The following is a 24,635-nucleotide window of genomic DNA, read 5'->3' as shown; positions in this document are numbered from 1 at the left end:
CACAAAGCAACAGAGGTTAGTTCTAGACAGGAATAGGAGAATACAAAGGATTAATATTTCTAGTACAGTTGGGCCAACTCAGTAACACTGGGTAATACTAAAACCCTAAAAATTAGCTCTCTAAAAGTCAGATTAGATATTTACAATACAAGCCAGGTTGAGAAAAAAAAAAAAAAATGGAACACTCAAGCATCTCCCTGAAGTACACCGAAGACATTCAAGTCCTGCAGAAAATAAGTTTAAAGAGATATCATATGAGCCAAAATTTAAAACTGCAATATCCAAACAATTTCCTTTTTTTCAATGAACACTGCTAGCACATAGACAGAAAGACACTATTAAAGTAATTGAAAATAAAAAAAAAAGAAAAAAATAAAATGAATAGTTTTTATTGCCTTGCTTTACATAAGCTTCAAGCTTTACAACTTCTCACCTTAGCACAAGTGTGTGCCCCTCACCTGGAGAACCATGAGCAATTTGCATTGTTTTTTTGCTGTTTAAGAAAGATTGTCATGTCAAAATTAGTTACAACTTGAGATCTTAACTTACAGGTACAGGTAATGGCTGCTACAGTAAACTGCTATTAGAGCAAGAGAATGCACTTCTGGTATCTGCAAGAAAAAAAAAAACAGGAAAAAATGGAACCACTACCAAAACAAATTTGGTTTGCCAGTAATTGTCTCATGGAACATTTTAAGACAATTTGGAAGTTGATAGCAGAAAATTTTATTGTGAGAATTGAATGCTATATATTTTCCTGTAAGGATATGGTACAGACGTGGGAGTGCAAAGGAGGAGGGGATGGAAGAGAAAATACTTATTTAATTTATTTTTTTTTTAATATAAAGACCATGCCAAAGAAAATGCAAATTCCCAGTTTTGATGTCTATTTTGAGGATCTGAAACAAGGCTTTTAATCAATGTATTATACATCAAATTGATAATGTTAACTTCTGATTATTCAAATGTATGAAATATTCATAGAGAACTGTCCAAACTTTTACATTTCTCAGACTTCTTTTCTCTATTAATTATCATGCCTGGAAGCTTTTTAGTAAAAGCAGCAGCCATCAGCCTGACTGAACCTGACAAGCTAGCAAGGCCCAATTACACTGGCACTCTGTGGCACTTTGATGTACTGGAAACGAAAAGAGATAGGGGCAAATTGTATAGCACATTATGTTAATGACTTGATTTAATCCAGCCACTAAACTTTATGTAGCCTGTTAAAAAAGATGCTAACACTAATTATGCCACTTTGGAAAGGAAAGAAGGGGACAAGCATTTCATACCGACAAAGTGAAGCTCATAAATGTTGTAAATGAAATGAAACAAAATGAAGTAATCTATGATTAATCATACATCATAGACAAGAAGAAAAGAGAAAGAAGCAAGTGGTACAGTTAAGTACTGGAAAATCTGTTAGATACCCTTTATGATCAACATATCTAAGAAATAACCATGAACTGTCTAATTTGCAACATGCAAAAAAACCTCAGTATGATCTTAAATGGCTTAAACAGTTTGGCATACAACTCAGATTTAGGGGATAATTAGCATAACGATCTCTAAAAATCACAAGTTTTATTTACAGTGTTTGATTACCAGCAGGATATTCATCTCAAAAGATAAAAGGCAGTGATTTTTAATCTTAAAAAAATACAAATTCAGTAACAATTTTGACATGCTCTATTCTACAATTAACCCAAAAATTTATATCAACCAATGCACATTTTTAAAATCCAATCTGTATCAAATACACTATTGTCCTAATAGTTCAGACGTTTTATTGTTTTATCTACCCTTCATGAACATGCATTTTTGTTGCCATAGGAACAGATCAATGGAGAAAGGTAGAAATTGATTAACCTGAAATGAATCTACACACAAAGTTCTCGCAGAAGTGTTCTTAAATAATTGTTATAAAATACATGATGACTAGAAAATTACAGAAAAAGTGTACTATATTTTGACTTAATAGAGATGAGTCGCAGTAATTTTAGTTTTCAAAATTACAGATGATAATTTTTTAACATTATACACACAAACAATGTAATTCCATCTTCAAAAGTACCTTCTGCATCTTTCTGAAGAATATATGAGTGATAGCATTTCTTAACCTCTTCTACAGCTTAAAAAAATAACAGCTATATTTCTCATACAACAAATTGCTTCTTGTTGCTAGCTGCTTTGTAGGATGCTTCACAGCCTTGAAAGGAGCATTTTAAAAAAATCAAGCTACCTCTAGGATATCACATTGCAGAACATTAAAAACCGTGAAGTCTGATAGGATCTAGCAGTACAGCTCTGGTCCTTGAAAAGAAGGCTAAGACAGATCAGGAAAGTATTAACTGTTAGAAGTAGTGTCATCAATTTTAAGTACTAGTTTTGTATTTTTAAACATTGTTCAGTCAAGGTTAGATTAAAAAGTATGAATTTATTATTTTTTTTAACAGAACTATCCTACTGAAATACTGTTCAAAGTAAGTTTTCCAAATTTGTATTAATGTCATCTTACTTTTTAAATATGTCTTCATGGTAATTAATTGCTGGTTTTCATAATAAGTCAAGAGAACATGATTAGTGCACTTGACCAGAACTAATAATAGAAAATGAAGTACACTGAAGTGATTTGATAGCGTATATATTTAACTTTATGAAAACTGATGGTAGATATAGAAAAGCTACTCTTAGAGGGCATTAAGTTTAATTTTTTTTTTAGTCTGGCTAAATAATTGCCATGAACATTCTGACTCATCTGTTTAATATTCGTGGATAATGGACTTAAAATAACACAATCATTGCTGTTGGTTTTTATTGCTTCAAGAGCATCATCACCTGGATCTGAAAAACATTAGAAGAATCAATGTAGTTAAATCCTGTTATTGTAGTCCATCTGACTTTTGCTGAGGAACCTGATAGCAATATAGGTGCTTTACTAACAAATGAAGAATAAGTGCCAGGCAAATATTCTCTTCCTTGCAGAAGGTTAACCCTGCAAATCAATGACCTTTAGAGTCATCTAAAAAAAGAAAAAAAAAAAAGCAGTGTTTCCTAGATGAAAGTTGAGGACTGGATTGCTCTAAGTCCTGTGATGAATTGAAGTCTGAACAACCATTGGCTTTATACAGGAATACGGCCTGAATTTGTGGATTTCCTCTGACTGTGTTTAACGCTATACATACATACTTTTTTTTTTTTTTTTTAATAAAAAAATAGTTCTGCATGCAGGTGGATTATTTCAGAGCATTTTGGGGTTTTTTTTCTCTGAAGCAAATTACTTATAAACACAACAGGGATTCAACATAATGTTTTCCCAATTTTTCTAATGTATTCTTACACAGAAGCTGCAAACAAAAGAACATGAAATTTAAGCATTCTGTTTGTACTTTTACTGTAAACTTGGTATCATGGACTTGGTTTATTTCAATGATAAACCATTTAAGCTCAGAGGTGGAACAGAACGACCTGTCTTTTATAATCTTTAAATAAATCTGCCTCTAACAACTTTAAGTCACAAATATGATAAGACATACTACTCCTCTCTCTGTCTGGAAGGATTTCCAATAGCAGCATTGGCTGTTATCTGCAGACAAAAGAAGCATTTTCATTAAAATAGTCTTTAGAACAGCATAGTTCTAAGGGAGAATATAAAGACATTTAAAATAGAAGCCAGGTTTCCTTTAATATTTTATGAATCTAGGTCAGATACCAGATTTTTGCATTCAATTACAATATAGTTTCCATTTGGGAAGAAAATAACACCACCATATCCACTACCCAGCTTCAGCTATAAAGTACACCAGAATATAATTTCTGTCATGGAGCTTCTCATAATGAGGCAGCTCCCACTGCTAGTAAGAAATGCTTAAGAAAATGGAAAGAGACATAGATTTATTAACAAAATACAGTTACTTATTCATAAAAATGAATTCTACCTTCTGGTTCCAATTCTTCAGTTATTTCTCTCTCATTTCCAGAAGTAATTGATGTTTGGTCAGCTAACTGCTCCTCTCACAGATGTGAGAGCTTTTCTGTCTCCTGTTAAATTTCTTCAGCCATCTCCACCTTATCATCTGCTAGCCTTTCTTGTTTAACCTCCTGTCCTGTATGTGACATGAAAAGATAAACTTACAGTCTTTATAACACCCCTTGAATAGCAAAACTTTAATAAGTTCAAAACTGGAAGAGTTATGGCCTATATTCATTATGCAAAGCCTTTAAACAATGGTATTGCTTATGCAGCACAGGAAACAATGAGAAGTTGTCAACTGCACTAACAAATAATTGATTCAGTAAAAAGAAATTCTCTAACGATGTATATTTGTGAAAACATAACTATTATAATCATTTGGTACCTGTCAACATATATACAGCCTCTTAGATTTCCAGATTCATTTATATTTCAGATCTTTCAGTTCCAGAAGACACAGTTAAGAAAAAAAACAACAAACCAAAACCAAAATATCCCACTCCATTACTATCTTATTCAGTTAGCAATTTTACAACTAAATTATACAATATTTTCTGTTTCAAAAACAAACTAATATCACTTAAAAAAGAATCAGCCTTGTCACACAGAACAAACCTTTGCTAAGGTAAAGTATCTTTAGTCCATAACTTATTCCAACGTAATCTTACTCCATTGGTTCCCTTTGAGTTCAGTAACATGCAGTAACATCTCAAGAATGGATACAACATTGCAGGGTTATGTCCAGGATGGAAACTTAGTGATGACTTAGTGAAGTCAATCATGTTAAACCCTCCAGAAGTGAGGCCCCTTGTGCTCTCCAGGAGCACAGTAGCAGTGCCAGCACCTCCCTCTGCATGGGGCACCTCCCAGGGCTCACACACCCTCCAATCTGCCTCACTAGAATGACCATCGCAGACACCCACACATTTCCAGCATCTTCGAGGTCTAAATGCTACTTGTTAGGAAACACAAAGGCATTTAATGTGATTTACTCATTGAACCTATGGTAAGTACCTCTTAGGTTGGTAGGCACCTGTACACACAGAGATATAGGTGTACACATCACTTTACCTGTGTATGGGAATTGATTATGGTATGAATGTTACTATCTCATATCTACAGCCAAGTCATTGTTATAACTGTAGTGAACCCTATGGAATTGCTTGGTAAATGCTAAAATACTCAGTGATTAAGTGCTGCTAAACTCTTTTGCACCCTTATATATGCAGCCATATCTCAGCACCCTTACCCCGCTTTGCATTCCTGACTCTAATCATTCCAAATTGCTTCTAATTTGATCTTCCTTTGTATGCTTTAATCTGTGTAGTAAGTGAGCCTTGCCAAAAACTCTGTAAAGTCATGTTTCCACAAATTGATACTAAACCCTGCTTTTGCCAAAACCTTTGATAGTGTTTCTCTAAGTGGCCAAACCACTTGTTCACAATACCTATTTAGCTATATGCTGAAGTCACTCCATTTATTAATTATTTCCCTCTGCTATATATTGGTAAGTTTTAGAAGGAAGGCAAAATAAACTCCACCCAAACAAGAGCAAAATGTGCAGGGTCAGAAGCTGGACTTTCACAATCCTTGTGGGTGCTTTCCAACTCCGTACATTCTACAGCTCTGCAATTCTGTGAGATGATCCCCCTGTGATCCCTTCCAACCTTAACCACTTGATGATTCTGTGAATACTTCTGCAGTTGCAATGATAAAAGCTGTAATCAAATCCTAGATACATAAGGCTTAAAGGGTATTAAAATATCTATGCAAGCTGCAAGAACTTAGTAGCAATTGAAAGTACAGTACCTTGGCGATATAGTTAGGAGTACAAGAAGCTGTGAAGTGGCAATCTGGGGAAGGCAAAGATTGCCACTTAAACATTATGCCCTTAGAAAGAACAGAGGATGGAAAGCCTTGCCTAATTTTCCACATTCATCTTAAACAAATAATAGCACAGCCTATGATATTTTCATGCTCTGAATATCATTTTAAATGTAGCTTTACATAATCAAGCTGTCAGTAACAACTGCCAATATGTAGTAACTTCATATTAATGTAGCCTAAGGTATCTTTATTTATTTTAGTTATCACTTAAGGCAAATTTTGCAAACACTTACTGAGGTCAAAGAAATGTTTAAATGTTCAATTTAGTATTAGATGTCAATAAAGCTACTCAGAATCTTAATGGTAAGCACATGATGAACTGAAGCATACTCATAAGAAGAATTATTCACAACAAGTTGGTCCACTTCATTCCATAAGATTGTTCACAGACAGAAGAAAAATGTATTATTGCAAATGCACACAGCTGTAAATAAAAATCAGTGTACACTGAAAATACTAAAAATTTCTGAATTAATGAAGTTGAAAGACTATTAAACATGGCCAAGGGCCCATACAGGCTACATGTAACTTTGTATGGAGAGAAAGTGGCTTAAAATTTGAGGGAGACTGTCAGATGGGCCTTTTTTCCATAACAGCTTTCAATGTAGAGGAGAGAAGAAACACAGAATAAAGAGTAAGTACTAACCCAACAGAAGAATAATAAGTGCAGCTGAAAAAATATGAGCCTCATTCAGCATATAATCTGTATTTGGTCAATTTTTGTACTTAAAAGCTAGTCATAATTTTAGCATATTGTACAAATGTTCACTTAAAAGGCAGCTTTGAAATCACCAGCAATAGAAACTACACTTTTCTGGGCAATATTCTGAACTTCTACATAGGTATGACCTCACATCTTGAGAAAATATTAGATTTTTTCAGAAAAATACCTCTTTCTACTTTGATCTCGTCAAGGATTGCATTTTTGTCTGCTAAATCAGATTTGATAGCCATCTCTAGTTTAGCAATTTGCAGTTTCATTTGCTGTTCCTTTGATTTCCATTGCTGCCCATGGGTCATACAGAAGACACTGTAATAAAACATATGGCATGTGAAAAACCTTTGGAAATCAGCTTCAACAGAAAATAATAAAGAAAAAAGCTTTTAGTGGCACAGAGACCACTGTCATCATGTCTTAGGAATTAAGTAAACACATGCTGGTCTGCTGCTGTTGAAACCAAGGCGCCTTTCTCAGGCTGCGGTTAAAAAACATGAAAGAGTTTGTGGGATGAGCAAAGGAACTGGCCTTAATTTAGAGCTCCAAAGTCAAAAAGTTGGCAGCATGCAACATTTGTGGGACTAGAAAAGGAATTCAGATGCATATCCCAGAGTAATCCACAATTCCAAACCTCAGCAACTGACAACTAACAAAACCATTCTTTCCGCATACAAAACCTCTTAATGTAGAGAACTGGGATCATCCACCTGATTTCTTTTAAATCTGTGAAACATGCAGAGCATAAAGTCAGTTGCCTGTTCAAAGAAAAATGTTGACCACAAAGTGACAACGGTTTTCTCATACTGTAAAACAACAATTCTGATATTGATTAAGAAGCACATTTAAAGTAATCTTTCTCCTACTTTAAGAAATAAAAAACAGAGGTGGGCCAAGAAATTAGAATAACTATTTTGCCTGTAACACATTATTTACTTGTAAACTATCAATCTATGTGCAATGAGGATTGTATGGACACAGAACTAGAACTGTTGAAACCACAACAAGAAGTATTATTCAGATTAAAACTAAATTAAGTACATTATATAATTTACAGTGTAATTCTCAGTAGGCAAAAAGACAAAGCTATGCAATAATTTTTCATATAAATTAGACAGTGAGTAGTATAGTCTTCATATTACTATCTTTGCATTCTTATTTACTGGAAAAATGTCGATCTTCACCAAACCAGTTTATTCACTTAAGTACTCTGTGAAAAATCAGTAATTGTAGGGTTTTGCAAACAAAGTAATTTCCTCAATTCTTTGGCAAAGCACATCAGCTAAAAAACTTTATATTTTACATACATCAATGTATTAAAAATCTTCTGATATCTGTTTATTTATCCACCTATCTCTTCAAGAGATCTATGTTAACAAGCCTTGACCACAAAAAGAGAGGAGAAAGAAACGCTGCAGAAGGGACAGCTCACACAGGTTAATAGACTCTACATGTTGACTGAGAGTTCAGAGTACCTGTATTTATATATTTTATTACCTGTATTTATATCTCATGTATTTGAAGAATGACTTTAAAATTAAAGAAATAAAATATTATAGCATAAATTGTAAACCCTAAAGTACATAGGGTTTATATTTCTGATATATATTTTTCATTAAAAAGTTGCATATCCCTGTATTTTGTCTTTTTCTGACATTATATCTAACCCATGTACACAGTTCTCTAGGTATAGAGCATTTTATAGTATGACTGTTTTCACAGCATGCATGAATTTAAGCAAAGTCCTGCAGTAATTCATGCATCACTCTCCTATAAGTTTGAAGGTAATATGCAGGCAATATAATACAATGAACCTTCTACTATTCCACAGTCTTGCAAAGCTACAGAAGAGACTGTGTGTTCTCTAATTACTTAGAGTTTGATTGGCTTCCATAAAGAAAGCATAACTGTCTTCAAAACAAAAGAAATACTGTCAGTTTTCACACTTCTAAAAATGTTCTCAAGTTTAAATGACCACAATATCCAGTTATATGTGAGGTCATTAGCTTTAGGTACAATCACTTCACATACAGATGCAGCCAAGTATTAGTTCAGTTTTTTAGAAGACTGCTGGCAGAAAAATCATTAAGCATCATTATGATGGTAGTTAAGAATTTTGATGTTTAAATTAAGAACATTTTAGAAGACAAGTTTTATCTGAACCCATATAATGCTAATGTTTATGTCAGTTTGAATTGAGTCCACGTGTGTTGCTTTCTTCTTTTGAATTTTAAGATTACATTTATTTGAATTCATGTGGAATTTCTTTCATATTTACTGTATTTCACTGGAGTTGGAGCCATCTGTGTAACTATAATGGTCAACCACATCTGGCACCATTTCCTTTGGAGAGACGTTAAGCATTGCTAGATTTGCATTACAAGGTCATATGAAAACAATTCCTCCAAACCTTTTATACAAATGAATTGTTTTCTTGGATACTGACTTAATAATAAGAGTCAACTGACAAATTCATACTTGCTCTTTGCAAACTTTTCAGATCCAGTTCTGCAGTACTGGCTTTGGCAAAATTCCCATCAACATCAAATAAATTTCCCAAAAATAACTTTAGCAAAGAATGTGTTTATGCACCTTTTCATCCATTTAAAAAAAATGAAAAAAAATATTATTTAGTGGCACCTGTAGACACTGGCCTATCTACTGCTGGCACAGGTAAGCTCTAGTAAAGCTGCATTGTCCAAGTAGGCAATGAAAAGAGCTGGCCATTAAATGGTGGTTATATAATCCTTCTCTTTCTTTTATTGATACCTATACACTAACATGGAATGATGAATGACGAAGCAATACTTGTATGAGAGTAAAATGTATGTTTCTTTTACAGAAGAAACATACAGTATAGATTACTGTGCTATAAGGGAAGCTTATTTTCAATTTCTCTTGTTAAATATCTTTTTAAGTCATCCCACTATGTTTTTAAGTACAATAGAAAATTTCAATCCAAGACTGTTACATTGATTTATTAGTAAGAATTATTTATCTGAATAAATGGTAGAAAATAAACAAAAATATCATCAGAAATATTTATGACATCAAATTTTGGAGAAATCTCCAGCAATCAACTTAAGTGAGAAACAAGTGACCAACTTCTCCATGCAAAACTCTAAATATTGTGATTATACAACTGTTGCACCTCCTAAGTAAAAGGAAAAAAAAAGTTTTAAGCCATTTGTTCTCACAGTTTTTTACTACTATAATTTTTAAGTTCACCTTAGACCATATGAAGAAGTATGCCAAATATTGTAAGAATAATATGAACACAGTTACACGTGTGCAAAAGCACAAAACATGTATAGACACATTACAGCACACAGTATATAAAGATCTATTTAAAAGGACCAGAATCAAATTTTCTGTATCCAGAAACCCTAACTTACCTTACGCAGCTTATGATAGTTTTTCTTCAGGAGTTCATTCTCTTTTTCTGGATTGTTTAATCTTTCCTGTAATTAAAACAAAGAGAGGCTTTAAGTAATGCACAGCACAAAAGGAAATTACAATGAATGTGGGAAGAGAAATAGCAAATCATTTTTAGGCACTGCTACTATTTGTTCTTTTAATACAACTGTTTCTTAGAAGCTTCAAAAGAACATAAATCCAACATTGATTTACATTAGGCCCAAAGTCTTTTTTATGCTGTTTAGATGAAGCTGAGAGTAGCATGTTGCAGCTGATCAACAGTATCATATTCTGTCTTATGCAAAACAATATAAAAACCTGGAGCATAATATTTTTGAATTCCCTTTTAGTAAGTGAATATCAGTATTAGCTAGGGCACAGATTTTGCATAGAAAATATTTTTATTGACATTATAGAAACAACACACCCTTGCTTCCACAACACTCACTACAGCAGGATATGTTTTAAAGACATGAGATACTTAAACCGAGAATATGTACTCTCCATGCATTACAACACTTTAAAGGTTTGGTGAAAATATCTGTGAGGTAAATTTGGTACACATAAAATACATTTATAGTAGGTAAAGCAGGTGGTAAAACTAAATTTGAGTTGCTACAAAATGCAAGAAAAATCAAGAAAGTTTTCACGGTCTTTTTCCTCATCCATTGAAGAAAACTGGGAAGAAATTATTTGATGTATCTAGACAATTTGTCAGTGATGATAGAAGTCTCTCAGGGTCACTAGACTGAAACAGAAGTGACTGATTTCACCTGCTGAGTAAGATGTTACACTATAATTAAATCAGGTTCAAAGAATACCAAAAACTGGAAATACATGATCAATAAACTAAGCATTATGATTTTCTTTTCTGTTAATAAACCACTTGTTTAGAATCAGAATTGACATAATATTTAATGCTTTAACTTCAAATATTGTCCCAACACTGGTGTTTGGACAATGGGGCACAGGGATTATGTGTGGTTCACAATTCTATGAAATACAAACAGCAATTTGGTCATAAGTGTTCCTTTTGAATAGGATAAAAATATATATAGTACCATGTCAGTCTTGTAAATATATTTGAAAGGTCTATTTACATCTCCTCCATTGAAATGTATCCCAACATTTATTTTTCTCTTACTGTACACCTAAAGTAAAAGATTCTAGCTCTTGCCCACAACCTCATCTCCTCTGTCCCCCTGTTGGAAATAGTTACTGATTTCAATTTATTTTGAAGATGGAACCATTTTAACTGCCCCTCTTTAAACTGTTCACTCAATTCATCGCTTTTTGCTAATGAGGCATCATGGTTGGTCTTTAAGTTCTTTAGGCTCTGTGAAAGGGAAGGAATATCCAGAAAAAAATAAAATAAATCACACCTAGCAGAATGTTACAACATAGCATATTCCAGCAGTGGTCTCCCCAGGCAGTATTTAGTGTATATATTCTCAATGTGGCCAACAGGAGACACTCTTGATCCAAGTAATTGAACACATGGCTGAAGGAAGGTGGCACTCTTGGTGCTCTCTTGAACATTAAACCCTCAGTTCAGTCATGATGAAAACGTCCAAGAAATACATCTGTTCAACAATTAAAAGATTTTGCTGTGGTTATGGTGGTTAGACATGCTGACCAAAAAACACTGCAGCAGCAAGCAGAAATGAATGTTGACCACACTTATGGTAATCACAGAGCTTGCCACAGTTCTGTTAACCCTTAATTGTAGCTATATAATTGTTTCATAATCTTAATACACTCACTTCTATTTTCCTACTAGTATTACTTTAAAAATGGACTTCTGATTTCTTTTACATTTTCATTTATTTCAACAGATGACATTAAGGCACATTTAACTAATTTTAATATTAAATGAAGAGTGCTGATAGAACCTCTATTTTCAGAGTACTAGTTAATATTATAGTGGCTACATTCCACAAATGCTTTAATAAAGCCTCATTCATTAAGAATTTCAATGTAAATCATATTCAAAGTACAACTTGAAACAACAGAGCACAAAAGTCAATCTTCTGTTCTTATAAAAAGAGTGTATGAAAATTTATGCTAAATACATGTATGTGTATAGATAGTGCTTAATGATTGCAGACAGAATAAAGTTAGCTTCAGTTTTTTCAATATAACTACTTCCTACAAAGTAGTTGAACAGAGGCTGAATCTGAATCCTGTACAAATTGCTTAGGTTCACTTGTGTCTCACCATACAAGAAGCAAATTAAACCCCATTGAATACCAATCACCAACTTAATCTTCAGCATTTCATATCTCATTTCTGAGTTAGAAAATATAAGGTAGAATAAACAATATTAGCAGATAGTCTTATATCACAGAGTTAATAAAGTGTCTTGGTCATCAACAATCTTTCTTCAGTCCTGTCCTGCTCTGTCCTGTACCTGTGAACTCTATTGCAATAGCTTCAGTAAATTACACCTTAGAAATGTTTTTGACAGTCTTCATATCACTCCATATTTTATTTTCTTTCTTATCAATATCACAGTCCTTAAAGTCTCTAACCCTTCCAACTGTGCAAGTGAACTCATTTTTTCATTCTCATCTCTCAGCTTCAATTCTTTACCTGAAAGTCTCTTCCATTTTAACACATAATATAGGAAGAAAAACAAACAAGTAGCCACCTTGGAAAAGCCAAGGCAAAGCCAAGAAATACTAAAACATGCTGTGTTGGTAATTATGTTATGTTCCATCTGAACCAGAAATTTTGGATTTTACAGTTATCCACATTTAGCAGACACGTCTCAAACATTAAAATTTTTTGAAATGGGAAAACCATTGGATTCATTCTTTTATAAAAATAAAGAGCCATAGGAATTCTCTGAAATGTACCTTTCACTGTGAATATTAGAAACAATGTCTTCAAATATCAATCTGAGTCCTATGCATGTGTTTCCATTCAGCTGCTGCCCAGAAAGAGGCAAAACCACTTGATGTTTGTTGTAAATTACAGGAAGTTGCATATGATTTAAAATGGAACAGCTATCAGTTACTTATCACTTTCTATTTAAGAACCCAAAAAGCCATGTGAAACCCTTCTCCCCTGGAATTTACATAGCTCACCCTAAGAAAAACTAAATTTGAGTGCAGCTAACAGTAGAGCTGCTTTGGCAGAAAGGATATAGGCATTACACCAAAGAGGGGAAGAAGACAAAGCACATCAGAAGGTAGAAATAAAACAACATGAGGAAAAAAGGAATGAAACAAAAATCTAAATGGCAGAAGTGTGATTTAGAACACTAAAGAGTAAGAGCAGTAAGAGTTTACAGGGACACCTGGTGCCCCCAGCTCATAAGGTTAGGATATGCTACAGAGCTCTACTGCAGTTAGGATTCCCTTACTTACAGGAACTCTCCCATTTCCAAGCTGCCAGTCATACCATTTCCAATGCACATGCAGTTCTTCAAATACATATGGAAAAAAGCAGGCAAGAGCTGTATAACTAAAACCTACAGAGAATCTACCATGTAATTGCATGTTCTGATGATATTTTCATAAAACTTTTCTTTTTATAAAGAAAATTATTATTTATAGTAGTCCTCTAAAATAATTTCCATGAACATAAGAACACAAGTTAAAACCGAATTTGAGAACAAAACAGCCAAACCTCCCTAACTTTATCAAAGACTAATAAAGTGAGGGGGGTCTGGTACCCCTGTTTTTGGTAAACTAGTATATTTAAGTCAAAGATCTCTTTAAATCATCAGGAGTCTTTTTCAGTAGCCAAACAACTCAGTTAATTCTTCCCAGTCTGCCTGGGATGACTTTGCAAATAAAAGCACTAATACCTCCTAGACTCTTCTGAAAAAAACCCTAAAATTTAAGTCTAAAAATCCTTCCTCCATTTGAAGCACCTTGAGAGAAGTGTAATAAGTGGCTTATTTTCATGTACTCAGTATTGACTCAAAATCATGAACTGTGTATATTTTTTTTCACATTTACATCAGCTTATGTGATGAGAGTAGAGAAATGTACTGACTAAATTCCAAATATCTCTTGAAACTGGAGAAATTTTCCTTCCACTGCTGCAAGAACATCGCTTTTCTCAACCAGCCATTTACAGACCTTGATAATTTCCACAGTTCCGAATATTTAGTCTTCAAATTTAAAAATAAATAAATCATGAGCTTGAAAATACAAAATGAATTATCATACCAGTTTTCTTTTGAAATGTTGAACTCTTTTTGCAAATCAGCTTTCTACAATAGCTTTTTTAACTCCAAAAATTTGTGATATTTACTGTGTAATGCCCAAATTGATTTCTTCTTCTATAATTCACATTACAGAATGTAGGTAAATAAACATGATGATACAGCAGCTTTAAAAAATGCATCAACACCTTTGATTATTGTATAAAACAGGACATGACAGAAAAAAGCCTCCATACTATACTTAAAGAGATTATTTGTTCTCCATTCACTTTTCCACCTCTGAAGTATTACTTGGTGGCAGCAGAACATCATTTAATGGAATTTCCTTTTATAGTTTAAGCATATAAAATTCTGCTAATAAAAGGGTCTTAGCAACTTGTAACACCTGAAGGCTTGTCCTCAAACATGCTGCAGGTATGTCTTAACTACATGAAAATAATATTTATGTAGATATAATTCTAAGATTACAATTACAAGACCTGAAGATAATTTGTATTAATATAAATTATTATAAATTCAAACAAGTCCTCAACATTTGAAAAGGTGTTTTCTCTCCCAATATTTATTAGTTTTAGACATATTGGACATACTGTCACAATGCCATGCTGGAGCAAGAGAATGGACTACAAAGCTTACACATCTGTAAACCAGCTGAGTACGTGAAATATTTTCCTTTTATTCTTCAAAATATCAAATGCTACCGTGTTTTGGCATTGCCCAGTTAATTGTCCTTACACAAAAGACAAACAGTCAAAAAACTGAGATCTTCCCCAAGAAACAGGCCTAACGCAATGCTAAAATTATCATGTGTCTAAAACATGTTATCTACATACATTAAAGTTGTGGTGAGTATAGACAGCAGCACTGTCTCATGCTAGCTATTTAAAAGCTAATGTAGTGGCACGTTTTTATTAATCTTGTTCCACACATCAAACAAAAGGGTATGATGCCTTCAAAGACCCCTTTTTTCCCTTTCTTTTTTAAGCAGGGTTTTTGTTGTTTTTTTTTTCTTTTTAAGTAGAAAAAGGAGCAGATGATAGTGAAATTTATGATGTACAGATGTAAACTCCATAGCTTCTGACAGTCAACATTAACCGTTTTTTCAGCAGTGAATGAAACAGCATTTGATTTAAACAGATTTTAGATACTAATATTATGGAGCAAATTATTCAAATTCAGAAGTGAAAAATTACTTTTTATTTGGATCATTTCAATGCTTGCAATTGTAAGAGCTAGAGAAACCATGTGCAATTAATTACTTATTAGTGCATTACATTGATCACAACTTATTTATTTATTTAGATAAAATATGCCTAAGAAATGTCCACTGAATCCAGGTATATGAAAAAGAGCTTGCTGTTGAACAATGAGATCTTTTCAGATTTTGTGGGCAAGGCACAGTTAATTGAGGAAGACTCTGTTGGGAGGGATCATTTTTCCAGAAATAAAGTCACAAACCAGTAGAATACAAAATGATGATCTAAACAGGCTTCTCTTTCCCAGGTCGGTATAGTCTGCTCCCTGAACATCTGCCCAGGTATTCAGATATCACTTATATTAGGGGTTACATACAGATGTAATAGAAATTATCTAGTATTTTTCACTTAAATATTTCCCTCTAAGTAATGTATAAGGCTAAACTTGTACTGAGATAGACCAAGAGGTATTTTCTTTAGTGCCCAAAGAGTAAGAAAAAAACAACCAAATTGCCACAGAACCTGGACACATGGAGTTAGGGCTGAACAGACATTAGAATAAGAAATGGAACTAATATCCCTTTGGAGGCAATAACATGAATTAATGGGAAAACTGATCTAGCTCTATGCCTTCTACCACAACTGCAGAAATAAGGAGCATGAACTCTATCCCTCCTTAAAACCTCATCTTTGTGCTGGCTTTAAAAGTCTGAAATGGAAAAGAAAGTTAGGAGAAAGTGACTCCTCAAAAAGCTAAGAATTATCTTTGGGGTTAATATCTGAAGTACACCAAAGAGACAATCTCTTTTCCAGACCTCTTATCATTTGGATTAAAAGCATATAGAGTTGATTCTCAATAACAAGCTGGGGACCAGCTGTGTGGGAATGGGGCAGTGATAGCAACTTACACCAGAAGGAAATGATTAAAGAAAGGATCTTGACCTCCACTGTACAAATTTATGCCAGTAAATCCCAGATGGCTAAGCTAATAAAATTGAGGTCTAATTAAACCACATCCCTTGCATCTCGTCTTTGTTTCCATATGAGCAAGACATGGATATAATACTGAGACTTCTCTTAAGGAGTCCTGACTATTGTATTAACTGGATTAGTGGCTCAAAAACTTTACCCATTCATATTCAAAACTGGAAAACCAAGCAAGTAAAATACAGATCACCATCAAACTTCTCAAGGTCACTTGCTCTCTGGCAAAATAAGCAACAGGCTTTTTGGCTAATTGTTCTCAAACACAAGGACATATGCAAGACAAAAACATGAGCTAGTCTATGCTTAATGAATATTGTAGAAAGTATTCAAGTATTTGCTGACCTTACGTAAGACAATACTACTGTGTTAAAGTTCTGAGTACTGGTTACCAGATTTCTAGAAAGTCTTCACTTTAGGAAAATATGATCAAGAAATTGCATATTCAAAGCTTCAGATTATCAGAATCCCCTCTGGTTTGTACAAGGCTTCAGAAAGCAGACAGGTACACTAAAACATCTTCAAAATTCCTGAACATTGGAACATCGTTATCTGAGCTGGACCTTCTATGGACAACTCTTCCTTTTTTTTTTTTTTTTAATTACTCACATTTTCTTCAGTTTAAGAATCTTTGCATTAATATGGTTCTAGTTCTGCATAAGACATCTTAGATCTGGATCTGTTTTTATGCCAAGGTAAATCCTCCCATTTTGTCATGTCAACATTTGATCTCTATTCCCAGAACAAAGTTGCCCAGTTGCCCTCCTCTATATGGTAGCACTGAACCTGAGTACATTTACTATATTTCTACCCTGGTTTTTATCTTACCAATTTTACATTGGTAAGATAAAAACCAAACAAACTGATTTCAGGAATAAAACTTTCCGATTAAGGATATGAAGTGTAAAAACATAGGTGAATTGAAAATGTCAAAACTACATATAAATTAGAGAGGCAAATTGGTAGAGACATGTTTTTTCATCTGTCTAAAAACATGAGAATTGTTGCTGTTCACATATACCTGAATCAATGTAATAAAAATGAAGACTGATGAGAGGGTGTAACTGGCCACTAGCCTAACCCATTCCTTCTGGAAGTTAAGGAGACAATTCTGCTGACTCAGGTTTGAATCAGGGTTGTAGCTGTTTGTTGGGCTTTTTTAAAAACATTATCAGGTCAGTGTAAAGGTTAACTGAGTACAACTACTTCTACAAATGTTCCTATGAAAACACAAAAGTTTTAAAGTGTGATTTCCAAATGTGACTACAGTAAGTAAAGGACTGAGAGGGAGACTGCCTTAAGCAGTAAGTCTCGACAGTAAAAAGCACCATTATAGATGGCTGCACTGTAGTATTTGCTTTTCAAAGTCCACACGTGTGATAGATTTTTCAAGTCTGCAGTGCTGTGCACACATGTATCAAGAGACTAGAACAAACCTTGAAATTAAAAAAGGAAAAACATGTGCAAACAAACTACAGATGTGAAATTTTGTTATAACATGAAAACACTAAACCTTTTCATATACTACTTTTATAACCCTTTAACAAGTAGAGAAGTTATACTAAGGAAGTCCAATGATTTTAACTAAACTTGCCTGATAGCTACTGTCTTCTCAAATCTGTACCTTTGTTTAACCCCAACTACTGTGGATTCTCATAATAAGGACTTCAAAGGCAAGCAAGTTATCATGACTGCTATAAATAAATACAAGAACTAGGGGAAAGAACAATTTTTCTGCTTTCAGGTACTATTATTGCCCACTGATGAACAAAAAAAGAGTATGGACTTTCTACAGCTAAGCCATTATTAGGAATACTGATATAAACCATTGTTTTTAATAAATGTGAATTATACCTTTCCTCGTGTGCCTTGGCATAGCAGCAGCCTCCCCTCACTTTTCTGAGACCACTGCTAATAAAAGATTGAACACAGCTGTATGGACAAGCTCTATGCCCTGGAATGTGGAGCTGCTGGTCAGCTGAAAGGAGTTTTCTGGAGAGGCTCTCATTTTGTTTCTCAAGCTCATGAACTTTTTCTTGTCAATGCTCAATCCTTTCTTCCAGCTCCAAGCCTGACCCAGCCACTTGGGGCCGCCACCAACCTGTTCAGACTTTTTTTTTTATCATTTACAAGCTGTATTAACTTGGTGGTCATTCTGGGGAAAATAATAAAAAAGATGAAAAAGAATGTGAAAAGTCAGCATAAAAAGCATTCTGTTGAAAGGAACATAATCACTGTGAAGACTTCAGCATAGAACCTGAATAATAAATTTCAGGTTTTGATATAACTATTACTGCCTGTGAAGAACCCTTTGAAGATAATTGAAACCACTGTGCAGCAATCTGCTTTATAGCACTGACAAATAACAGTTTCCTAAGGCTTATCATTTAAGGTTAGTAAAGGGAGGACACATATTTACTCCATATGGTGCTTAAATGTAATTTTTAACGCATGACCTTATGTAGGAACCTCGGCATGCTGTTAAGTAAAGTTACAGATTTGGGATGTGGTGGGGCAAACTATAAAAGCTACAATTCCACAGAACATTCAATTATTAAAAGAATGCTAATAATACGCAACATTCCAATTATATACAATTTCTAGTATTTTGGGATTTAAATATATATTTCATGTCTTAAGTGGCTAAAATACATAAGTGGAGATATTTAAGAAAGGACTCTGGAAAAAGAGACTTAACAGTTCTCATTACCATACTCAATTTTATACTTGGCAAGTATTTCCAGTGTGCTTTGGAGAAGGAATAGTTAGCTGCAGAATATAATTAGATACAGAGGTTAAGGGTATGGTTGTCACCTGTCTTTAGAAGGATACAAATTTTGATTTTGGTATCTCAAGCGTTGTACTTTTGATTTCCCTTAGTTTTGATAAACATTGGTAAGCTAGAACAAAAGGCAGAGAGGGCACATGGGGGTGATGTAAAATGCATGAACAGAAAACATACCCAGAAGTGAATGAAAAAAACTTGGCATATAAAGAAAGAAAAGGTGGCTTTGATGAAAGAGACAAGTTCAAGACTTTACAAAGCAGATTGCACATCTTTGAGACCTGTATCTAGTTTACAGGAAATCTATTTTTGAAGGCCCAGAAAGAAAACTGAAAATAAGGACACACTTCATTTGTTTAAGGGGGTTGTTTTATTTTTTGTATACTTGTGGACAGAAGCTTCTACTTAAAAGAACAAAAGTGAAACAAAAAAAATCCCTAATAACTTCAGGATGTCACAGAATGTTACTTGCCTGTAAGCAGGTTTTTTGTTTACGTGGAGTTTTTTCAATGTTCTCCTGCAAATCCATTCCAAACTTCTAATTTAAAGGGTTTTGGCGAGGAATGCTGGAAAAGAAATTTGACTTGAGGAGTTCTCTGGCAAACACCATATTTTTTATTTTCTGTGCCATAAAGTATTAATTCAGGTATTCCAATTTAGACATTCTGTGTAATGCTACTTAAGTGGATTATGAGTGCATTTGGTAAGGCATCTAACAGAAACACAGGAAATGCCCTGTGGAATAAGCAAGGAATTCACTTGTTCCACCATCTTGGATTTGACAACAGTCTGACAGAAAAGATGGAAGTTATGTCATGCTGGCCAATTTGTTCCTGACTCACTGAATACTGAGTCAAAAGGAAAGAATGCTTTGGACTTAAAAAAGTCATGACATAGTCCCATCTACAGAAGCAATATTTTCAGCTGCCCTTTTATGAATCTGTTAGCTTCTGACCACACCTTACTTGGATGCAGCATGACTTTATTAAATACAGCACAACGTGAGCACAGAGTCACAGTGCTTTTGGATTAATCAGCCCTCCTGCAATGCAGTAATACCATGAACAGCTCTGCTGAGCCCACGCTGGTTTGCCAACATAGCACTAAATTTAATAATAGGGGTGGAATCTCACTGTATAGACACTTCTGATTCTAGAATGAAATTCCTGATGAATCATTAGGCTTCTACAGCCTCTTCTCCAGTTCCCAGAACACTCTGACAGCATATCTCCAAACCAGCTCCAAAGCAACAGACAGTGCTGTAGCTCTGTACATGGAGATCTAATACAGTCCACCACAAAGACATACATACACAGACGTAACCAGAAACAAAAAAATTAATTCCAAAGAGGAATTTTTGCAATTGCTTTAAAAAGTACTCTGAGAGAAATAATTTTTAATTTATTGATGTTTTAAAGGGAAGCTAAAATAAAAGTATTAACTTTTAGTTAATACTTTTAGTATTAACCTTTTAGTTAAAACATACCTTTTAGTATTCTCCTCCTGCTCATTTGCATGCTGCTTGAGTAAGATGTGACCATCATATACATGAAGAAGTCTGTCCTCCAGTTCCTCTTGACTGATTTGTTACCTAGCTTGTTGAGCTTTTATATTCTGTGCAGTTGATGATTCTACCCAAACCAAGACAACTTTAAATTACCTTCAATACATCCAACAACATGTAGTTCAAAGTCAAAACTCATTTTGAAATACTGAATTCCCCGCAATTTCTCAAGTAATTTTATATTTTACACTCCTATGAGTCTGTTATTTTTTTTGGATTTATTGTCATTTTAATCACTTCCTTTTTCCTTCCTCTTACAGATTTAAAAACAAAAGCAATTAAAATTATACAGCAACCTGTTTACATACAACACAAAGGTAACAGTTTACCAAGTAACCAGGTTCTGCCAAAGATACTATCTAAAAATAAGCATTAGCAAAGGGATTCTTTCTAATCTGTTCCAAAGTTAACATACTATCCTGAAGCTTGAAAATGTTAACTCATAATTCAGTAAATTTACTCAAGTACAAGACTAAGCCCAGTTGTTCCATTCTAATAGAAGCAGAGTAACATAGCACAATTGCATAATAGTTTTGGTTCCCATGTTGTCAAATGGATCTGGCCTTGTCCTCAATTCAGCAAGAAAGTCCTCATTTCTTCTGCAAGGATGAATGTTACAGCTCAATGACATTTCCAGTTTTTAGCATCTCACAGACACTCCCCTCTTATAACAAGCAACTTGAACATAGAATGGGTCACAGAATCTTTCACAATTTAACCCAGATTTTGACTGGTATTTGAACTTAATTTTGTGAGTGGCAACATCAGAAACATTTTTAGAAAGAAACTAAAGAAGCCACTGATCAAAGTCTGTAGCTGTAATAAATAACAGCTGGTACAAACCTTGTAATCCTTCAATTCCAGCTGGAGTTAGACCTGTATGTCTCACAGGCAGGTCCCCCACAGTTACATCAGCTGCAGCAGGCATGGCTTATCTAGGGATAACAAAATTCAAATGAAATTCCTCTTCATCTGTTATTTAAACTGAGAGTAGAACGAACAATACACCATATGAAATGAAGGCAAAAGTTATGGAAGATTCACTGAAATGAGACTTCTGAATGCTCCTATCTCAACTAGATTGTCCAGATGACAATCTAAACTCTTAAACTTTCCAGTTTAATTTTATGCCAGTTTTAATCCATTCACAAAGATATGCAATAGCTTAAATTCCATTTAATATATGTACAATTACCTTTCTGAAGTTCTAGTCCTAATTCTGCTGTTTTCAGGAACCTTTGGGCTACGGCTGTATTTCCAAGTGGAAGTGGGAAGGGGACCTGCAGGCTTCTTGTTCACTTGGATTTTTTTTAATTGTTAGTTCATTTTAAGAGAGGTAAAAGCTTAAGGCATCAACTGGTAGATGAGTAATGCCATCTTCCAAGTTTTGACCGGGATTCTTTGAGACAGGTGCTGAGGGTTATGAAGTCATTCCAGTGCTGCCTGACATTCACTTAGCCTTCTTTCAATCATTGTCATATAAGAAATTACTTTTTAAGACAGAGAGTCTCCTATGAATGATTCTCATAAATTTGAACATGATTCTATCTTGCGGCAACAGAAAGCTTACTTACATGACAAAGTGAGATTAGGAAAGTATTAATGTGAAAAAGTATTACATTTATTTTGGTGTAATATATGAACATACTTGTTAACAACTGCTGTTTCTTTCTTGTTTTCTGGTGCAGAAAATTGCATGTTGGTCACAGAGTCAAGTAATGCTGAAACAATACGAAAAGGAGAGAGATGAAGTCCTTTTGACAGTCTTATCCCCAAAACCATTGTTATACTCTTCAGATTATATAAATCCTTAGTCAATCCAAAACCATCTAGGAGAGCATTGTGAAATTAACAGTGATGCTACCAGAGACTTGCATCAGAGGGCAGAATCAACATGGTACAATCAACAGACATCCCATGAATATCTGTTAATTTGACCATAATCAAAAGTGCCACCTAAACTCTTTCTTCCATCATAAATAAGTCTCCTTATGGCTTTGTTCTAAAGAAACCAAAAGGATTAATGGAAATCTAGTTCCCAACAAGTCAGTCTTTCTTTTAATCTATTTTTTTTTTATCACTAAAATTTATGATAAAATATTGTTTCCAGACTTCACTGTTTATGAATAAACAGGAACACATTTTTCTTCCATGTGGAAAAAATGTTTCCTTATCATGACCATTGAAGTGAACTACAGTTGTAAACTTGCAATATGGTTGCAGTTTCAGTGTTGTCAGTGACAGAGAATACTACTCTGTTATGTTGATGTCCACACCACAAAGCTTATGGCATAACTGGCAACCAATGACAAATACACACCCACTGCTATCCAGCTCCTTTCTATCCTCAGCTCTTTTTGCACTGCCCTTACAAAATCCTCAAAACTTTTTTGTAATTGTTAAATTAGCTCTATCTGCAGTCATCAGCTTCACTCAGGTCTAGGTTCATTATTGTGGTTACTATTATATGTCCCTGCACCAGTACAGCTACAGCAACTGAGATCAAAGGGAAATGGAAACATTTTACCTCCAGAGCATCATCTAAATTTGGTTCATGATGGTAGCAAGAAGATGCTACCATTATATGTCTTTCTAGAATGTGGTTGTCCTTGCTTTCACAAATCAAAAATGACAAAGGCTTTTTCTGGGCAAGTTTCAAGAGACATCAAGCTAAACAAGTATTTTATCAGCACGACTTCACAATGTTTGTGGTCTATCAAAATCGTGCTTCAAAAACTCCAGAACAGTAACAGGCACAGACAAACGTTACTGGTTTTCACTGTTTGCTAAAGAAACTTTACTATGGATAGCTACCTGTTATCTTCAATATGAGAAAAATCTACTCATTTAAAAACAGAGACAAAACAACACATGCTTGTCACTCAAATAAACAACTCTTGCCAGTAGTAATCCATTATTGGCTGCAGCAAAACCACAGAAATACTTGATCTGTAAGCAAACTAATATAGTAGACATGCACACAAAGCCAGTTTTTAGTGGCAACATGACATGACTTGAAGTGACAAAATAAAGCAACTTCAAATCTAAAACTGTCCTGAAAACTTAGAAGGTGAAATTTTAAAAAGAAAATGGAAGAATTGTTTAATTTCCATAATAAAGTGTCAAAAATTAAGCATTCAGCTTTTTTCCATCCTGGGCCACAGAAAAAGAAAATTAAGAAAAACAACCATATTAATTGGTTTTATCAGATACAGTGATTTTAGACAGAAATAGTACAAACATGCCTCCTGGTTTTAAGGAGGCCAAACATAATTACAGATTTAGAATTTGGCCTGGCAACTTAGTTGCCTGATTAGTAACATATCCATGTCTTTAAAAATCACTAATACCCACCAGTTATGCTGCTGCTTTGAGAGAGGACACTTCAAACATCAAAGCACGTGTTACATGTGTTACAGTTCCTCTCTGAATATTATCTCAGTGTCAATCACAAACACTTAAATAAAATTACTTTTCCTTGCAGTCTAGTTCCAGCGTTATTTCTAAAAGCATATGAGATTTGTCCACGACATTCCATATTACTTTTGAAAGCATTTCCAAAGTGATTACATCTGACAAAACTGTACAGCAACACTGCTACAAAAGTTATAGTACTTAAAAAAGTGTAGCATTTCCTAAAAGAAAGCATAACAAAGTGAGAGAGATACAAATTTGCATTTGCATCTGGACAGATCCACATACCATCCTCAATCTCAAAATCTTAAACCAGGCTTTATTTCCTAGAAAGGATACCCTACAATCACTTCAGCACAGACTGTTCATCAAAACTAGAGAAAAGAACCTAATGTATAAAGAGAGGAATATTCACCCCATCTCTGGGATTAATGTATAAGAAATTCAAGTTAGGTATAAGCAAGAATTTTCGATATAACTACTAAAATTAAAGAAACTGATCCTTTTATTACAAAATCCTACT

General features: G+C 34.2%; 1 long non-coding RNA gene across 15 annotated transcripts in view; it reads right to left on the bottom strand.

The window, feature by feature from the left end:
* Nucleotides 1–24,635, bottom strand: part of LOC107209772 — a 73,479-nt gene that overhangs the window by 47,443 nt on the left and 1,401 nt on the right. For 11 of the 15 annotated variants that reach the window (XR_004499095.1, XR_004499096.1, XR_004499099.1 and 8 more), the window contains exons 2-7: nt 22,347–22,419; nt 21,542–21,633; nt 9,971–10,036; nt 6,751–6,890; nt 3,939–4,106; nt 550–611 (exon numbers count right to left, since the gene is read on the bottom strand). This is a non-coding gene — a long non-coding RNA (uncharacterized LOC107209772). The remainder of the gene's footprint in view (nt 1–549; nt 612–3,938; nt 4,107–6,750; nt 6,891–9,970; nt 10,037–21,541; nt 21,634–22,346; nt 22,420–24,635) is intronic. The other 4 variants (XR_004499097.1, XR_004499092.1, XR_004499102.1 and 1 more) reach the window with 4 other exon arrangements.

This window comes from Parus major, chromosome 11 (assembly GCF_001522545.3).
Source record: "Parus major isolate Abel chromosome 11, Parus_major1.1, whole genome shotgun sequence".
NCBI lineage: Eukaryota > Metazoa > Chordata > Aves > Passeriformes > Paridae > Parus > Parus major.
Note: the sequence above shows the minus strand (reverse complement) of the source record. Positions and strands in the feature narration are given on the sequence as shown.